Below are 21174 nucleotides of genomic sequence, written 5' to 3' on the forward strand. Positions count from 1 at the left end.
GAATACGACGAGTACCTCTGACTACCCTAATTGGGATATAGTTGTGAGCTTATGTTATGTAAATTATCGAAATGTGCTTTAAAATGGTACCCAATCGAATTCGTAATATTTACAGGTGGTCGAATTAAAGTTAACTGATAAGTTTAAAGACCGTATATGACCATGTCGGGTATTATTTCGGACATAAAAAAAATGGCAGCTGTTTTAACACGTAACCGAAACATGTTGCATTCGAACAATTGGATTATATAATTGTAAGAGTAGTAATTGTAATATTTTAGCGAATATATCACGATTTTTTTTACTTATTTGTCCAAATACAGGGTGTTTGTGTCCATCATCATCATCAATTTAAGAGCCACGCTCTTGTCGGTGTAGCATTTTCCATTCCAGTATATTAAAGGCCAATTCCTTGACTTCCCTATAAGACACGACGTTAACCTTTTCTTTAATCTGTTCCATGTAAGCTCTTCTTGGTCTTCCCCTTCCTCTCTTTCCTTCTAGCTTTCCTTCTTTTTTTTAGTGTCATCATAACGAAAACATTGAAGGATGATTGAGACCATGATTCTGAGTCAAAAAAGTAAATTTGAAAATAATTAAAAAAGGAACACAAAAATTTTCATAAATTTTCGACAGGAAATTCCTCTTGATATCAACTCAGAACCATAGTCTGCGTTCCCCTCAGTATTCGTTACGATGTCACTAACACCCTGTATAAAAGCACACATAAGGTCACGCCTATTAAATTTTAATATTGTAATATTTAAGTACATACCTATGTAATGTTGCACGCCCGATTGGGTTAAATTGTACCTAAGAACTGTATTTTTTCTTTTTATAATGTAACTATGACATCTTTTTTTGGACTGTACAATTGCAATAAAACACTTTTGATTTTGATTTTATTTCCTGCTCGGGTTTTATTTTAATATAATTATTTTTGGATTTTGTTTTTTTAATTAATACCACACCCGGACATGTTATAGGAACCACCTAGTTTTACACAGACACTACACATTGACGTTATCGTACACGCGCATCTGTGTTTGTGACGTCTGACGCTCATACGATTGAAGACTAAAGTAAGACCGGGGGGGGGGGGGGGGGGTAAAATCATCAGCCTCTGAGCGGAGAATTGCCGTTCTATACGTAGTATTATTCCTTATTCTATGTAAATACTAAGATAATAGTGTAAGGTGTATTTTATATTTTAGTTTTACGGAAAATGGCCCCGATTCCTGCAGACATCTCTTAATTTTACTTTAAGTTATACCTGTCATTTTCTTATCCGCCGAAAAGGAAAGGGACGGATGATTGACAGCTCTTAATTTTAGGAAGAATGAGTAAATAAATGAATAACCCGGGCGAATTTTTAGACGGTTGTTTTAGATTTGTGCTTAAAATTGACGTGTGTTCCATAAATTTTATGCTTGTCGATTACCCGTCCCTTTCCTTTTCGGCGGATAAGAAAATGACAGATATAACCTAAAATAAAATTAGATAGTATTTACAGGAATTAGCACCAATATTTTATTTAAAAAAAAAATAGATTTCAAAATTACATACTAGGTACGCTACCCGTGCGAAGTCAAGGCGGTTTGCTGGTAACATAATATGAAGTGAGGCATATGTTAAAGCAGCTGCCAAAAGTCGTAAAACAGAGACATGAACATCACATTTCCCTACTAGAAAGCTATACACTTTGGTACCGTGTCACATTAACTTTTTTGACAAATTGAACTGTAAGTCTCACTAAATGTCAAATTATGTTAGTGCGACAGAGTCCTAAAGTGGGTACATAATATTGCTCGTGACTGTACTTATTCCCACTTTCCTTTCTACACGCAACTATCGTTACATTTAAATCGATTGCTATTAATGCACTTTTGAGCGGAAGTGATATTATTTATTCATAAACATAATTATTTAGTGGATCATTTTATGTTTAAGTAAGTATTTTGTCTGTAGAACAGGCAAAAGGGACGTGATCTACACAGCCAATTTATAATGTTATTTCACAAAGATTTTTTTTTTAAATACGCCGAAACAAAAATACGTTTTTAGAAAATCGTGATGCTATGTGAACAGCCTCCGTGGTCTAGTGGTTAGAGCGTTACTCTCACAATCTGGAGGTCCGGGTTCGATTGCCGATGGAGACATTGTCGAAATCACTTTGTGAGACTGTCCTTTGTTTGGTAAGGATAGTAAGTTGACCCCATGCTTCGGAGGACACGTTTAGCTGTTTGTCTCGGCAGTGGAGCATTAGTAGCCGTGGTGAAGTATGCTCCATACCCCTACCGGTTGATTGAGGGGAGCTCTGTGCCCGGCAGTGGGATGTGTATAGGCTGCTTATGTATGTATTTACTTATGTGATTCACTGAAGTTATCCTTTTTATTACTAAGGAGTTTTTCTCGGGTTGGATTTTTGTCGAAGTACTCATAACAAATAGTGGCGTACATTATTCCTTCTTATTATTTATAGCACTTCCATCCACACTTCCGATGATGATGATTATAGTTCCTGTTGCCATTAGCTTCCCTCTCCCTCCCAGTTCCCTCATTAGCGAAATCAAGAGATTTTCCTCCTCTTCTATAAGTCATAAAACAAACAAAGTGGTCAAGAGCGAGTCGGGTTCACACATTATAAGCAGTCAAAAGACAGCATAATATTAACGGTACTGATATTAGTATCGGCGTCCGAAGGACGTAATATACGATCCCGATGACCCGATTACTCTAGCCATAGAGGCAGCCAATCAGCTCGCGAAACCAAACACTTCAGGACCCCGATACCGACCCCGCCGGCGTGGTCGGCGATTTCCCCCAATCAGCGCTTATCACTATCGACCCACTAAGGTCGATTAATTCTTTAAATATTTTTCCTCTCAGATGACGCCCTGAGCCGAGGTTCACGCCCAACTGGGCATGTCTTAAACGTTGTACCGGGTGAGACCCTTCAGCGCTCCCCATTTGTCCGGCCAAGTAGTTAATGCCATCTGCGGCAAATCTACAATAAGTCACGCCATAAAAAAACGTAATATTCATGGTATACCTACCTACTTACTTATAAAAAACCCACACATATTCGTGAGGAAAACCTGCATAGAGGCAAATATTTGGATCAAATTATGTATAGAATAAATTGAATGTTTTATTTTTATAATTAAAAAATGGATAATAATACAGTATTTAAATAACTTGTTACATATTAAACAAATTAAATCTAAATACAATGTAATACATGTCAAAATTTCAAAATATAAATTCAGGGAAATAATTAAAGGCAAATTCAGTGTAATTTCGACGTTACATAACATAACTTCAAGATTTGAAATAACATAAAACGATGCCTATTACGCTGCTCGTATGCGTTTAGTTAATTAAGGAGTGCCATCGTAATTTCAACCTTACAATGTTTCCAATTAGTCGGAAATGTTGATACTTGTTAATTTTTTAACGAGCCTCATAAACTAATGTTGTGGAAAGGTCGTCCGATCGAAATGGTATTATATTAATTTGGTACTTTTATATTCTGTTACTACTTACTAGTTTTAGCTGTGGTGGCCCATTTGTAACGAGTAGGCAACACTCCTTATAAATAGGTATAAAGTTACTAAATTAATGTAATATTTGACTATCGACTGTTGAAAAGACTATCCTTACCTATACTCTACATTTAGACTATATAGAATAGAATAGAATATGTATATACATATATAAATATCGATAGTAACGATAGTCTTTTCAACAGTCGATAGTCAAATATTATTTATATTCATTTAGTAATTTTATGGCTATTTATAAGGAGTAAGTGTAAATATATATAATATTTCGTTCCTTTCAAAGTCAACAATCGAAATCAATATCTTGAATTTGCCGGATTATTAAATTTAAAGCTCATGTGAAGCTTACTTTATGTAAAAAGCTTATTATAAAATTAATGATAACCAAAATGATTTCTGTAATAATTGTGTTCTTTTAATTATTAAATAACTTCTAATGTTCACCTACATTGATTTAAAAGATGTGTTGCTGTTGCAGTTTCTTGTCATTTCTTCTCCTCAGCCATAACGCCTTGCGAAATGACTAGTACTAAGTTGCAAGAACGCTTAACTCACAATGTGAGGTTGCAGGTTAACCATTCATATAAGAATTATACATGATTGTGTGGTGAAGGAAAACATCGAGAGGAAAAAAACATTTCGTAGAAATACGCTTCGAAGGCTTAACCTATATTGGGCTGTTTCCCTTCGCGGGTTGGAAGGTCAGACAGGCAGTCGTTGTAAAAAACGAACATGTCAAATCTTCACGTTATATAAGCGGAACCTGTGAAAATAAAAGAAGTCCCACGCGCGCGGCGCTGCTGTCGCAGATCAGTATAGAATTTTAATGACTTGTCAATTAGTTCCAATAAAATCCGTGGACTTCATACGTGTCGAGAACTATATTTTATTTATTTATTTATTTATTTATTTATGGATCACTTACAGCTATGCACATTATAACATTTAGTTAGAACATAATTAAACAAAGTAAAACAGTACTTATGTGTAAGCCTATTACAAGTGAACACAACATTCACCATAAAAAGAAAACAACATCTAGTCTGTTGAGACTAACTTCTCAACAGCTAAAATCTCACTATTAATAACACTAATATATGATATAATTGCATTAGATGGTACAAAAAACAAATAAACTATACTAATTTAACAAATTTTTGATGGAGATAGTGTCTTGTCAGTTTGCTCTTCAGAGCTCGCTGTGAATCAGAAAATATATCTAAATATATATATTTAAACCTAGTACCTACTATATTCCAAACAAGCGGACTTTATTTTGCTCATCTTCTGATTACCAGTAGCTCAGCTCATCCTTTAAGCGATTAAATGCAGTTTCAGTAATCCAGTATCGAAAAAAATAACCCAGAAAAGCCAGTCTTAAAAACAAAAGCTAAGACATGTTACAATAACAATAATTACAGGAACACCTTCCTTCATAACTCCTCAACATTCCATATAGAGCAAAGCGGTGTTCACATGAGTTGCGACATCTTGTAAAGTTCACTTCACACCTACAATTAAGTTATTAACATGACAACGTTCATTGTGCACACGCGCTTAACTCTCGAAACTTGCACTAGTGATGTGAAGCGTATCCGGAATGGGAAAAATTTAGTACACACAGTGATTATGCTAACTAGCATCGTTAAACCATGGTTTGTGTCGATACTAGGTATCTACGATGTCCGTCTTACATTATACATAGATAAGTAGGTAACAAAAACTTGTGGGTAAGCAATAGGTAAACAAACATTTTATGCAGTTTGTGTCTCGGCTACGTATCGCAGAGCGCAAGCAAGTGATATGATAACTACATAGTTACAGTTGTACCTATAAAACTTATGCCTACTGGCCGATGTGCATAGCAACACAATGGTGGTGGCTGCGCTCACTGCTAAGCCGGACCCTCCCGCCTTCACCTCAGCCGCCGCGTACTCGGAACCGATATACAGGGAGGCACAGATAATGTTAACTAGATACGTACCTACTTATTTTTAAATTATGTGGATATTTTAATTTTATTATTAATTATTTATTATTATTTAACCTGAAAAACTACATTTTTATTTATTCTAGTAATATTGTTTATATATTATTTTGTAGCAATTATGTAAATAGTTTGTTTAGCTATTTTATCCGAAACTATTAAAGTAAAGTAACTCCACTGTAGCCCTGTGGTTCAACGGATTGTTTCTCAAACGGACTACCCTGGTTCGAACCCCGGTACCGCAGTTGCACTAAAGAGTTATCAATTTATTTTAAGTGTAGTTTTCATTAACACAGTTGGCTCGACCATTACCGACGGCGATACTGCTACCTATCGCGTTGGTCTAACAGAAAGCTCGGTGAGGCGCGGGTAGTTAGTTCATCTAGTGATGGATGTACTTCTGACTACCCCAATTGGGATATAGTCGTGAGCTTATGTTATGTATATTAAAGCACTGGTAGATAAGGTATTGACGAGTATTGATTTTACAGAAGCGAAAATCATTTGACTTTGCAACCGGAAGGGAAAATAATCCGTAGACATAGGTTAAGATAGTACTACTTCGGTATTTTTTTTTTACTTATTGTACTGCCTCAAACGGCTTTAACTACTTAGCCGGATAAATGGAGAACGCTGACTCTTTTTTAAAATGGCCTCATCGGGTTTTGAACTTGGACCTGTCAGTTCCGGAGACAAATTCTATGACCACTACTACCACGACTTTAGTGAAATTTTTGCTACCGAATTAAAATTAAAATATACTTTATTACACTAAAATAAAAGAAAATAGTTACAAAAGAGACATAGATTTTCGAAGGGATAGTGGAATTCTTTGCCGTCTTCTGTATTTCCGAATGCATATAACCCGGGTGCTTTCAAGGACAGAGTGAACAGGCACTTTCTGTGCGAGCTCGCTCGAACAAACCCATCAAAGGAAAAAAATAAATAAAAATATCGAATATTTTGAATTTCGAATGTTTCGAATCGAATAATATCCGAACAAACAACATCTCCCTTCACCTGAACTGGAAGTATTTTGCACGTGTCATTTGGAAATATTCGCCTAATTAGTGTCGTTAAGGAGGACGTGCTGTGAAATTTTATATAAAAAAAATGTATAAACTCACAGAGAAAACAACTTTTAAAGGAAAAGAAGCGAAATTCTGCTGAAATTTTCTGTTGAGTTGGTTTTAGTAAAGATTTCGTAGAGTGTCGCATTCGCTCGAATTTTGTAGGTAATATTCATTTGTAGGTGAATATCTGAAAATGCTAAAAAGCTGACTTGTAAAAGAAATGTGCCACAAAAACTTCTTAGGTTGGTATAGTTGCTGTGGTACTTACATTTTTTTTTACTGAAATGCAATTGTAAATTTAGTCAACACGCCATGCGAAAAATTCACCACCTTTTTTTTGACGTGACTTATTGTAGATTTGCCGCAGATGGCATTACCTACTTGGCCGGATCACCATCGCAATAATCTAAAAAAAAACGCCCGTCTAAGCATGACTGACTATGACTGAAATAATTAGCACTTACTTTAATAATTGTAATTTAAGATACAATTTAAAGTTTTTATAATACCTTAACAAATAAATGAGAAAATAAAATAAAATACACAAGGTTCAAGTAAACTCATTTAATTTATAATAGACTCACATTTTGACCGGATGCTTATCTAGTAAACGCCTTTGTAACATTTAAATATTATAACTCTTGACAAACCTTAAAAAAGAAGATTTTGATGAGAGTGTTAGAAGCAAATGTGTTGTGTCAATATAGCTGTGGTCTCTGCCTACCCTAGTGAGTAATACGCGTGCTCTTAATTAAGCATTTTTAATAAATTTAATCTTCTTCTAACGTGTGGGTTGTGGGGTGGATTACCAACCTCAGCAACCCGGTGTCAGGGCTATTATTGAGCCGCCAAAGACCCCTGACATGGCTCATGTAACGACTACTAACTTACATCAGTAAATAGTAACCGGGACCAACAGCTTAACGTGCCATTCAGAGCATGGATCATCTTACTTTCGGACAATCAGGTGATGAGCCTGTAATGTCCTAACTAAACTAGGGATCACAAAGTGATTTTTGTGATATGTCTCCACCGGGATTCGAACCCGGGGCCTCCGGAACGTGAGCCCAACGCTCAACCACTGGACCACAGAGGCCGTTATATTTTATATTTTAATTATTCACTTATTCGGTAGGATTATTATAATATTGTAATGATTTGAGTATGCATAATAGTTCTTACAACGGTAATTAAACATAACAGTACCATGTTCATACAATAACATGGCAATAGGCCGTAAAGCAAACAATATGGTCTAAATGTACCATTTCCTTTAATACTAATTAAACATTTCTAGTGAATAGAAACAAACGGATCAACGCATTTATTTTATTATTCTAACACAAACTTATTTATACGTCTTTTAAACTGTATTTTCAAGGAAGATGACCTTTATTACCACTGCCATAAAAGTTAACAGTCTATAAAAAGTATTTAATTAAGGGTTTTAACATAAAATGGTTCTAGAACAATTTTTAAATGCGTCTGTAGCACTCTAATTATCTGTAATTATAGCTCCTATTGCATCCGCTATAAGGTATACAGTGATTTAAAACGTCCAGGATGGAGTATATTGAAGTGCTACTGAACTTAATATGGGAGAAAGTCTGTCAGTATGTAGGTATATTTTTTTGCTTGTATAATTCGTTGCATGAGACATGATAGGGGCCTTTGGCGGTTCAATAGTAACCCTGAAACCAGGGTTGATGAGGTCGGTAATCCACCTTACAACCCACACGAGAGAAGAGATAATTCATTAATTAATAATAAAATTGATGGTTAATGGAAATGATACAATACAATCATCTTCCTAGCATTATTCCGTTTTTCACAGGGTCCACTTACCTAACCTGACGATTTGACAGGTCCGGTTTTTTACACCTTTTTTACGGCCTGCCTGACCTTCCAACCGCAAAGGGAATACCAGCCCAACGCAGGTTAAGTCACATACCATAAATGATACAATACAATATACAATTCTTTATTGCACAAAATGAACATAGAACACGGGAATACAAATAAAAAATAAACAAATAAAAGAATGTAGTATGTTATTATAAATTAAATAATATTAGCGGGAAATGTTATGACGAATGAATGATAACAACATTTCATATAAAAAAGTCTATCTATGTTATGTTATAGGAGTATAATTTTGAAAAAAAAAACTACCCATAAAGATGAAGAAAATATGCTTGCTACGAATTGAATTTAAACTTAATAACAATGAACGAAGCCACGCTTTTCGCTAGTATATTTATGTAGATCATCTGACACGCGTCGAAAGCATCGTACGCGCGGGTGATGACCCCTGATATTAATGACATCTGCATACAAGACGAGGGATTTAATGGCGATACGACATATCTAACAGGTGTAGTGTGTAGATTGTTATCAAATAAGGCTGAATAGGTTTTAGTTGCCTTAATATAACATAATATATAACATAACAGGAGGTGCATATTCAAGGCCTTATCATCATCATCACAATCAGCCCATTAACGTCCTCACTGCTGGGGCACGGGCCTTCCCTATGGATGGATAGGGAGATCGGGCCTTAAACCATCACGTGGGCCCAGTGCGGATTGATGGTTATTAACGACTGCTAATGCAGCCGGGACCAACGGCTTAACGTGCCTTCCGAAGCACGGAGGAGCTCGAGATGAAAACTTTTTTTTTGTGGTCACCCATCCTATGACCGGCCTTTGCGAAATAGAAATAGAAATAGAAATAGAAATACTCTTTATTTGCTTTTGAAAAGGGTACATTAATAGATGGATGCTCATAAAAGTCTCTCCTTATCAGCTATCAACAATAGCATGCAAATATTGTTACAGAAACATTTCCAATAATTATCATTTATATAATTTACACCACATTTTTCCAATTCAATATTTTTGGGATAAAAATTCTTTAACGCTATAAAATTTATGGTAAAGAAGCCAGCTATATATATGTTTTTTAAATTTTGAAGTAGGTAATTCTTTTATTGCGATTGGTATATTGTTATAAATTATCATACCCATCCAAAGACAATTCCTCTGGTAGCGTTTTGTTTTTGGGACGTTTCTGATAACCAGTCTGTCCATATCTCGCAAGTTACTGGTTTTAACAACATCTTTAACCTGATCATAATACTGACCCTGAAAACATTTCACAAATTTTGCCATTTCGTATAAATACAGGCAGGGTAGTGGAAGGATCCCTAAAGCCTCAAATAGCGGTTTGCAAGAGTCATCTGGCTTGACGCCGCATATTGCTCGTATGCATTTCTTTTGAGCGATAAATGCCCTACCCACATCTATGCTATTCCCCCAGATTATAAGCCCATATCTAAGGATAGATTCGACATACGCATAATATGTCGTGATTGCGGTCTGTCTTGAACTTATCTTCGCCAATTTAAAAAGAGCGTACGAAAATCTATTTATTTTACCGCAAATTTTATCTATATGGAGTTTCCAATTCAGGCTTATATCTATGGTAATGCCAAGAAAAGTTACATTGCTTACGCTTTTAACAGATTCTTGATTATAGTGAATATTTAAATTATTATTAAAGTTATTAAAATGTATATATGCAGATTTTGTTACGTTTATATTTAGATTATTCATTTTCAACCATTCTTGTATATTATTAATTACATTGTTTATGTTAGATTCATGAGTGTTTATGCCGTCATCCCTCTTTGTACTAACAATTACCGATATATCATCAGCAAATAGTATAGTTTTATGTGTTGTAGCCTCCGGTAAATCGTTTATGTATAATAAGAACAGGAGTGGTCCTAACACGCTTCCTTGTGGAACCCCACACGGATTTTTCCTAAATGATGATCTATGCTTCAGTTCTATGTTTTTATTACTTAATTTTGCGATTTCAACACACTGAACTCTATTTTCTAGATATGTTTTTATCCAATTAAGTGCATGCCCTCTTATTCCATTATGTTCAAGTTTGGACAAAAGTTGTTCATGGGAAACACAGTCAAAAGCCTTGGACATATCAAAGAAGAGCGCAGTAGTGAAATCTTTCTTGTTCCAACTTAACAGAATGTTATGTATCAAGTCAAAGCAAGCAAGCGTTGTAGATTTATGTTTTTGAAAACCGTATTGACTTTTGTAAATAACTTTATGTTTATTAAGGAAGGCAGTTACTTTAGCATGCATTATTTTCTCGAATATTTTGGACAATACTGGTATCAAGGTAATTGGGCGGTAGTTGTCCATCAATGTTTTATCACCTTTCTTATAGAGGGGTTTTACAATCGAACTCTTAAGTTTTCTAGGAAAAGTGCCGGTTTCCATCGAAAGATTAATTAAATAGGCTAATACTTTTCCCAATTCCTCCTTGCTAGCTTTCAATACTTTCGTGCATATGTCATCGTATCCTTCAGAATTCGTTTGATTTAGTGTCATAATTATTTTGACTACGTCTTTTCCGTCAATTGGGGTTAAAAAAATCGTATTTGGCAGTCTGTCTTTGGCATTTGTCCTAATTACTGTATTATTTTTCTTAGTATAAGCAATAAAATGATTATTAAAATTTTCCGCTATTTTGGTGGGATTTGTCACAATGCTTCCATTAAATTGTGTGGAGTCGATAAACTTATCTACAATCGTGTGTCCGGTTTCCCTTTGAATGACGTTCCACGTAGCTTTAACTTTATTTTTACTATTTTGTATGTAACTTGCATTATTTATTTTTTTGGCCATTAGTACGCATTTTTTGAATAATACGTTATATTTTTTGTAGGCATGTCTAGTCAATCTCTTTTTATGTATGTAACATGTAAAGCGCAATTGTTTCTTTGTCTTACTGCTTATTCTTAAGCCTTTCGTAATCCAATTTAATTGTGGTTTAGTATATATTTTAATTTTAAGTTTTGGAAAACACAATCGGTAAAATAAACAAAATAACTCATAAAATTTCTCGAAAGCAATGTTAAAGTCACGTTCCGAATATACTTCCGAAAATGAAAGATGTTCCATATAATTTTTAAATTTTAAAATGTTGTATTTGGAGTAGTCTCTTTTATAGATTGTTATAGTCTCTGGTACGGATTTTTTCGACTGAACGGTAAAAGATAATAACTGAGCTGTATCGTGGTCAGATAATTTAAGTGGCAGTACAGAACCAATTGCGTCTGGCACATTGCTTATGATGTGGTCAAGACAAGACTTACCACGGGTTGGTGTTTTTATATGAAGTTGTAAATTGAAACTTTTTACAATATGTATTAGACGGACCGAATCATTACTAGTTATTTCAGTATTAATATTAATGTCGCCAGCAATAATTATTTTCTTTTTAGGGTATTTAAAATTGTATTTATGTAGAAGTAACTCCAACTTTTCGAAAAAATAATCTTTGTGTCTTTTAAGTGTAGAAGTGTTTCTATAAATGCATACAATAATTATGTTATTATGTGGAATGGAAATGGAACAACATTCAAAATGATAATCAATAGCTAACTCCTCAAATACATTCAGCTTAATATATTGCAAACCCTTTTTGACAAAGATACAGGAACCTCCTCTCTTACTACGTCTGCAGTAATAAGTCGCTAGTTCATAATTAACAATATTAACGCTTTTTTCCGATCCGGCCTTGATAAATGTTTCCGTACAACATAGTACATCCGGAGCTAAACCTAGATCATACAAAGTGATTTCAATTAGTTCCTTTTTGGAGAGAAGCCCCTGTGTGTTTTGGTGTAATACTACAAAAGTGGTATCCAAGTTACTTACGAAAAAAATCTGTATCACATTTCTCGTTTATATTTTGTACGTTTGATGACTTTTTTACACGAGGAAAATAAAATGGTATTGTACCTCTATTATGACCAGACTGTACTTTTTTTTGTGGCAGAATTGAATGTTCCGAGCGATAGTCACGGACATTAATAGAAAGATTAATTTTTTCGCAAAACAATTCAATATATCGACGGTGAGGCAAATTTATGTGTTCATGATTGAAGAAACAGCAACGACTCGAAAGTTTCGTCCATAAATTAAGATGATAATTCAAAACAAACTCATTTAAATAAAGACTATCATTTATCGGCAATACATATATAGTGGCATTCCTTAACAAGTTAATAATCACACATAAATTATAATGCAGCAGCTCTGGATTTTTGTCATGTTTACCTATGCTCAATACAACTATGTCCCTATCTGTCCAATTATATTCAGTATTTCTAAGATAACGCAAAATCTCATCACTAGATCCGTTTGGTATTACAAAGCTGGAGGGCACGTAGTTATCATTCCATTTTCCTTGTCTCCAGTTTATTATTGATGCTGACAATCCTCTTAACTGTTCATCACCTATTAGATGCAGTGTACGTTTTTCTTTTGTACAGTTTGCTTTGTTAATTTGCTCAATTGATGACGATTTGATAGAAGGTACCACTTTGTGAAGAGCTATTGAGTCACTCTCTACGTGCGTTTTTACCGAAGTTGTAGTTTGAGTAGAAGTTTCTTCAGGGGTATCAAAGTTTAACTTTGCCTTATTTAAGTTTCTTGATAGCCGCCTTCTTTTACGTCGCGATTTCGTGGTAAGTCCCGAAGTCTCTAGCACAGGAGTATCTGCAGATACCGTCGGTGTAGATGGCATTTGCTTGCAGATATGTGACAGTTTTTTATTTTGTAATTCGCTTTCCGTCAGACGAGCTTTTAGTTGGAAGTTTTCTGATAACATTTTTTCAATCTCGTTCTCTGCTATCTCTAGTTTTTCTTGTAAAGCACTTACTTGCTGTTTTAGGTAATTCACTTTATCATTGGGGTCCCAGTCAATTTCCGAGCAACTGAGATTTTTACTGGTATCCATGTGTAAAGAACATGAATCATCATCATCAGACAGCGACTGGTAGGAATTTGATAATGGTACGTTGACAGTAAGTTTTTTCCGTTGGGTTATATTTCTATATGTTGGTGTATGTGTGATTTGGTCAAGCAGATCATTACAATTTTCAGGTTGCACTTTATTGTTGTAGCAGTCATGACATTTCCAATTTTCTCTATCGTCAGGTGTCATCAAGTAGAAGCGCTTTGAAGCGTTTGCGCAGTCAATGTCAAACCTGTTTTTACATACTCTACATGTCAAAATTCGGCGTTCATGAAGAATACCTTTACATTTATAACAATTGAGGTTCTCTTCATTCTTCGACATAGTTGCAAAATTGATGTTCTTCTCGAGTTCTGTTCCTTGTATATAAATAGACTAATTGGCTTGTCTATTGTGTTTGCTATTTTATTGGCGTAGGCGCTCTGAACTTATTGCCTGTAGAAAAGTTTGTGGCAATTTGTTTCCTCGTGTCATTTATATGCAAACACTTTAGGGTCCAAAGTCCAATCCTTTGTCCAGCAAACCGATGTTCGTTACTAATTGTAGTTTAAAATGTATGGTCTTTTAAAACTCAGTATGCACTTTCTTTTAACAAGTAATATTTGAATGCACTGCAGGTTTGTTTAGGGTTAGATATTATCACTTTGTTTTGGAAATAAATGTCATTTAGTTTTTAGTTATGTTTTTTAATCATGCAGCCAAAGTATGTAAAAATGATCTTCACAAACACTATCACACACGAGTCATGATACTATTCAGCGGAATACTTGATTTTTTTTCAAAATAATAAACAATCTTTATAATTTTAATTTAAAGAGATACACAGCTGGTGTTTACACACGAAAGTTGCTTTAGTTCAACAATCGCAGACCGAGCGCGTTAACCGCTGCGCCACCGAGCTCCTCAAGCTCATTCAAGGCCTAGATAGGCAAAACAATCAGAAAACGATGACAAAACGAAACAATCGACTAAAATTCTGACTCGGACGGGACTTGAACTGTTACGAGAGCTGCGGGTTCAAGTCCCGTCCGAGTCATATTTTTTTTCGATTCAAATTTTCTCTTTGTGAGCTTTAAAGAAAGCCTATCTATTCTACCGTGTCGATGCCTATCGAAAGTAGACGGTTCGTCGTCTCATAGAGTTATTTATTGAGACTTAACTGAGCTAGATCTAAGCGATAACCTGACACCTGCTAACTTATAAAACATTTCTAACACCTACTATAGTGTTGTATTAAAATTGATTTCGATAGATTGTCGATACAGTTATAAAATAAACTGTTAAGTATACACAACTTTCTCTCTATACATTTGGATAAAGGCAGTATTGATTGTAACTAAGTTTTTCTAGGTTTTCTTCGTTCCGATCTTAAGGGAATTAATATAACACTATGATTTTGCAGTTAAACGCTGCTTAAAAATATATATGTTTACTCAAACATCCGTGGTCTAGTGGTTAGAGCTCACGATCTGGAGGTCCGGGTTCGATTCCCGATGGGGACATTGTCGAAATCACTTTGTGAGACTGTATTTGTTTGGTAAGGACTTTCCAGGCTTGAATCACCTGATTGTCCGAAAAAGTAAGATGATTCCGTGTTTCGGAGGGCACGTTAAGCCGTTGGTCCCGGCTATTAGCCGTAAAAACACCTCCATCAACCCGCATTGGAGCAGCGTGGTGGAGTATGCTCCATACCCCCTCCGGTTGATTGAGGGGAGGCCTGTGCCCAGCAGTGGGACGTATATAGGCTGTTTATGTTATGTGTATGTTACTCAAACAGGTATTTAACCAATGTGTGCTGCCCATACTCGCTTACGGCGCCGAAACATGGCCGCTTACGAAAGAGCTCATTTATACAATTAGAGTGGCATAACGGGCTATGGAGCGGGCCATGATAGGCATCCACCTGGTAGATCGTATACCAAACGACGAAATTCGGCAACGCACTAAAGTCGAAGATGTAGGTACACGAATCGCTAGGCTTAAGTGGAGATGGGCAGGACACTTGGCAAGACGGGAAGACAACAGATCGACTAAGGCTGTGAATGGTGGCCAAAGAATGGTATGCGATATCGAGGCAGACCACCAGCCCGGTGGTCGGATGACATTGTGAGGTATGCCGGAAAGCAATGGATGAGACTTGCACAGGACCGGAAAGGATGGCGTGAAAGAGAGAAGGCCTATACTCAGCAGTGGGTGGACACAGGCTGAGTAGATAGATAGATAGTAGACTCAAATAGTATAGGGAACTGTCAAAATTTAAGAACACTCAACAGTAGCGGCTCCTAATGGAATAAATAGGCTGTTTTTATCCTCAATAACTTTGCTTCTGAATTATCGACAACTCGATTTAAAACTTACGCGTGACTACACTATCCCATCACCTTAAGTAAATTTACGTAATCTACAAAATCGCCCTGAAAGTGCATGGGTTATCTTAAGTTCTTACTAGGAAGGGTTATTTTAATTTAAAACTAAGTATTGTAAGTGCAAAGTTAAGTTGGTAAGTGATTAAAGCATTTCTCTTTACTGTTCAGTTGCAGTGTAAGAAATAAATTATTTTGCTCAAGTGTTTGCCAATCATTATTACTTACATACATAAACTCACGCCTATTTTCACCGGGGTAAGCAGGGACAATGGAATTTCATTTTCCTCTATCCTGACAATGGTACTTCTCTCGCTTCCTCCACATTCATCAATGGTTTCTTACACGCACGCCAGTTCAATGTACTTAGATTGTAAACACTTTTCTTTCATGTTTTAAAGTTATGTATTGCCAATAATTTAGATAGATAGACAAAAACTACACGTATTCGCTACTTGCTTGCTTTGCTTTGCGTTTTCCTTATTTGCTACTGTTTACATATTAATCCTAATTTCTTGTAAGTTTTTTAACAGCTGAACGTATTTTATGTTTTAATTGATTTCCAGTCATGTAGTTAAATCCGGCCAAGTAGATAGTTAATAATTTTCGCCCAAGTGAATGCCATCTGCGGCAACTCTACAATAAATCACGTCAAAAAAGCCTTCTTTTTAATTTGTTCAATGTTTCTTGTCAGTAACTCACATACGCATTCATCCATAAACTCATGCTTATTTCCGACCGGGGTAAGCAGAGACTATGGAATTCCATTTGCTTCGATCCTGACACACTTCTCTTGCTTCCTCTACATTCATCAATCGTTTCATACGCGCACGCCGGTTCAGAGTAGATCTTACTAAACCTTTTCTAAAGACTTCTTCAATTTGATCAATGTACTTCCTTCTAGGTCTAACTCACAGTAATTCGCAAAATTAACTTTTGGTTAGTCACAATAGTCGCGTTTCACGTAATATGGCTTAGTGAAATTACTCATACATATAAATCGTTGATCATTACGTTCAGCTAACCTGCTTGCGCGTGAGTCACAGATGCGTCATCTTACCGCGATGGAAAATAAACATACCTACTATGCCGTGTAGGGGTGGTAGAGAAGTTCATTTAATGGAACTAATTCGTTCATTTTATAGTCGCAGGTTTGAATCCTGAATCAATGATTTTCTAATTTGTTTTCGACTACATGTGTGGATCCTCATAATACCAGGGTCATTTTTCAGCTTCAGCTTTTATCTCAGATCATCCATCACTACTACCTATATGATAACTTCGACGAACATCCGTTTTGATTTTTTGAAATTGTTTTGTGTTTTAAATTACCTACGTTATTGTCTTGTTACTGTGTGTGTCGTTCTTTTATAATAAACAATTTCTTTTCTATTCTATTCTGTATTATAAACTGATGAGCAATATCTAATAATATCATATATCGACAACATTCAAGGAGGAAAAAAAGGGCAGTTCGCGCTATTTATAATCTGCGTTGTCGGGACTCTTTAAGGGAGCTGTTTAAAGAAATAAATATACTGACGGTCGCAAGTCAATATATTTATGAAAACATTATGTATGTGCGTAAAAATGTATCTCTCCTTCCGAGAAACTGTGAAAGGCATACTTACAATACAAGGAATAAAAATAAAATTGTTGTTCAAAATTCTAGATTAAGTAAATTAAATTCATCTTTTTTGGGGTTATGTATACGTTTTTACAATAAAATACCAGATAATATTTTGAATTTGTCAGAGAATAAATTTAAAGCTCACGTGAAGCTTACTTTATGTAAAAAAGCTTATTATAAGATTAATGATTACCTAAATGATAAACATGTCTGGTATTAAATGTGTTCCTCTAGTTATTAAATAACTTGTAATGTACCCTCATTGATTTAAAAGATGTGTTGCTGTTGCAGTTTCTTGTCATTTCTTCTCCTCAGCCATAACACCTTGCGAAATGACGTAAATTCAAAATGTTACATTGACCTTCAACGAGTTTATCCATGATAATTACGTTGAATAAATGATTCTGATTCTGATTCTGGAGATACCTCCTTATCATAGAAAAGTTAAAACCTTAGATGATCGGCTATTTTATGCAGTATCTTACGAAAAGCAATGATAAAATTGCAGCCTATCACATAGAATATGCATTGCTGGTAAAGTGGTTATGGAACTTGAGAAGCAGTAGATCTATCGTAGTTATCTGTTTGCAGGAGTAGTAGTAAAAGAGAGTGGGATTGAACGGGGCGACAGCGGTTTTCATACAAAAGGTAAAAGGTTGGAAAGGCCCTATTCCAACCTCTTTCTTCTAGTCCTTGCTCCGTCCGAAATTCTTATTCATACCGTGTGCTGCCTTACATGTGAGTGCGAGTGGGACACACAGTTTGCCCACTCTCCCTCTTTCTCCTTAACGGCTTGCGGCCATTTAAAACTATCATCATCATCAGCCCATTAACGTCCCCACTGCTGGGGCACGGGCCTTCCCTATGGATGGATAGAGAGATCGGGCCTTAAACCATCACGCGGGCCCACACACATAATACCAAAACACATAATAACGGGTTCTTACCTCGTTTAAAGCAAGGATACGAGACTCCCGATATTTCGACACTATTGCAAGTGTCATGATCACGTGACTGATGAGATTGGAGTAGGTAGATCCGTAATTTTCTACGGGCAGACATATCTGTCTACCCACTGTGTTCCCTCTGTCGCGGTAAGAACCCGTTATTATGTGTTTTAATTATGATAATAACCACGTAAACTTAAAACATTGTATAGTAAAACTTTTGCACTAATTGATATAAAATGTGAAGATATGTATTAAATACTTTTTGGAGGATGTGCCAACCCTATATGAATCGTCACGCACTATCACGCCACATCTATGTTCAGCCGAATATTCTTCTACCCCGTCACCTCTCAAACAATATTCCATCCTCCAAACCACCTTTATTCCTTCCCCTTACAGCACACACAACTGCATCTTTAACTTTGTATTCCCTTCACGCACTGAAAAATAACAACTTTTAATTTGCGTATCAAAGCTTGAATTGTAATCTTTAAAGTAATAGACTTAAGAGCGTCATTACTTCTTCAAAGAGTTGCCAAGCACTAAATTATTACCAAACAAATTTGAATGGCTCCCATCAATCTCCTAATGTCTTGTGTGAATAGAATATTTAATTTGAAAGGGTTATACTTTGACCACGTGTATGACCGATTTGTGATGCAATGTACCTACTTATATGTAGTCGGAGTGTTTTTATGATAGAAAATAGGACACTTATGGGAGCAACGCGACATATGGCTGAACTATAAGCTAAACAAGATATAAATCACTTGACTTGATATAAATAAAAAGCCGGAACAGCTGTTCGTAATAATTATGACGTACTTATAGACCATTAAAGTTTTATAGAAACGCTCTCATCAAAACAGTGACATTAAATATGTCGAAGTTATGTGGAAACATAATTGTATAACAATATATTATGTTTTTTTTTTAAAGAACGTCTAGGGCCCTGTGCCGAGGTTTTTCATGCAGCTTCTTTTCCCCGGCTATACAGGTTGTGAGAAGCTGCAGTAGTTTGAAGCGGAGGAAACGTTCGTTATGTAAAAATTGACGATTCAAAGTGTAACGATGTTACCTACTGAATAAAGATATTTTTGAATTTGAATTTGAATATTAGCCGTAAAAATACCTCCACCAACCCGCAGTGGAGCAGCGTGGTGGAGTATGCTCCATACCTAGTCCATACGCCCTCCGGTTGATTGAGGGGAGGCTTATGCCCAGCAGTGGGACGTATATAGGCTATTTATGTTATGTAAACGTTACTTTACATTGAAACCTACTGAATAAAGATATTTTTGAATTTGAATTTTGAATTGACATTGTGACTTTGTTTTGTGTATGACAAAATGTTTCAACTAATTATGTCTAAAGGAGTAGGTAACCTGTATTTGGCTGGTTTTCCGTTCGTGGATTGGAAGGTGAGACAGGCAGTCGTTTCTATAAAAAAACCGGACCTGTCAAATCTTCAGGTTAGGTAAGCGGACCCTGTGAATAACGGGATAATGCTAGAGGGATGTGTGTGTCTAAAGGAGTAGGTAGTATTAAACAGAACGACTAATTCAGTAACGGCCTCCGTGGTTCAGTGGTTGAGCGTTGGGCTCACGATCCGGAGGTCCCGGGTTCGAATCCCGGTGGGGACATATCACAAAAATCACCCTAGTTTGGTTAGGACATTACAGTCTGAAGTAAGACGATCCGTGCTTCGGAAGGCACGTCAAGCCGTTGGTTCCGGTTACTACTTACTGATGTAAGTACGTAGTCGTTACATGAGTCATGTCAGGGACATTTGGCGGCTCAATAGTAACTCTTACACCAGGGTTGATGAGGTTGGTAATCCACCTCACAACCCACACGATAGAAGAAGACTAGTTCAGTAGAATTAGTGATTATAATTATGTATCAACTTGTTACCAAGAATTTTATTTTGTACATGTTTTAGGTTTACGCGGTTACTATCATATCGTATCTTATCTCATATCCCTGATTTAAACGCAGTAAGAACCCGTTATTATATGTTTTAATTTTATTTTGCTTCGTTTTAAGCTTTAATATACTTCACTATATTTTAATCAAGTGCACTTGCTGTCATTTGCCATAAATCTATCAAAAAGCGATACATATAAAAATATCCAGCTAAAAATTTCATTTATTTTGCAAATGTCAGTTTGTGAAAATTTATATCCGATCGCAATCGAGTTTATTTAGATATTGCCATTTGCAAACAGACATACAGACAGATGTGCGAAGGACAAATAATAAATTGAAGTTAGTGTGAGGTTATATTTAATTTTATTTATTAATGTGCTCGCGAACCGACGTGTCAAAATGTTGTAAAAATGTAACGAACTTTGTTACAGTATGGATAAAATATAGGTAACACTTTATTATTTTTAATTGACAAGTACATTAGATAAAAAAATGGCTCGTATTAAAAAAGAAAGTAGAGGAAGTTGTGAATATAAGAAATACTAAGAATAAAGCAGAACATAGAGAAGTTTCTCCTTGTTTTTTCTTTATTATTTTTTTTATGTATATTTGTACGCCTGCATGCAGGCCGAACACATCACAACATTGTTATTTGAATTGTTTTACCACCTTTTTTGTATTGTATAATAATAATAATTATTATTTTATTATTTATTTATTAGGCACATCAACAGTTATTATAGAACATATTATGTTCTCGCAAATAAATTGATTTGATTTGAATTGATTTAAATTATCTCGACTGGGAATCAAACTCGGTTCTTACG

General features: G+C 35.6%; 1 long non-coding RNA gene across 1 annotated transcript in view; it reads left to right on the forward strand.

Moving 5' to 3' along the window:
• Window positions 1-3174: 3174 nt before the first annotated feature.
• Window positions 3175-21174, forward strand: part of LOC126374544 (uncharacterized) — a 186086-nt gene continuing 168086 nt past the window's right edge. Inside the window, exon 1 of the long non-coding RNA XR_007567464.1 lies at window positions 3175-3185. This is a non-coding gene — a long non-coding RNA (uncharacterized LOC126374544). The remainder of the gene's footprint in view (window positions 3186-21174) is intronic.

Source organism: Pectinophora gossypiella, chromosome 17 (assembly GCF_024362695.1).
Source record: "Pectinophora gossypiella chromosome 17, ilPecGoss1.1, whole genome shotgun sequence".
In the NCBI taxonomy this organism is placed as follows: domain Eukaryota; kingdom Metazoa; phylum Arthropoda; class Insecta; order Lepidoptera; family Gelechiidae; genus Pectinophora; species Pectinophora gossypiella.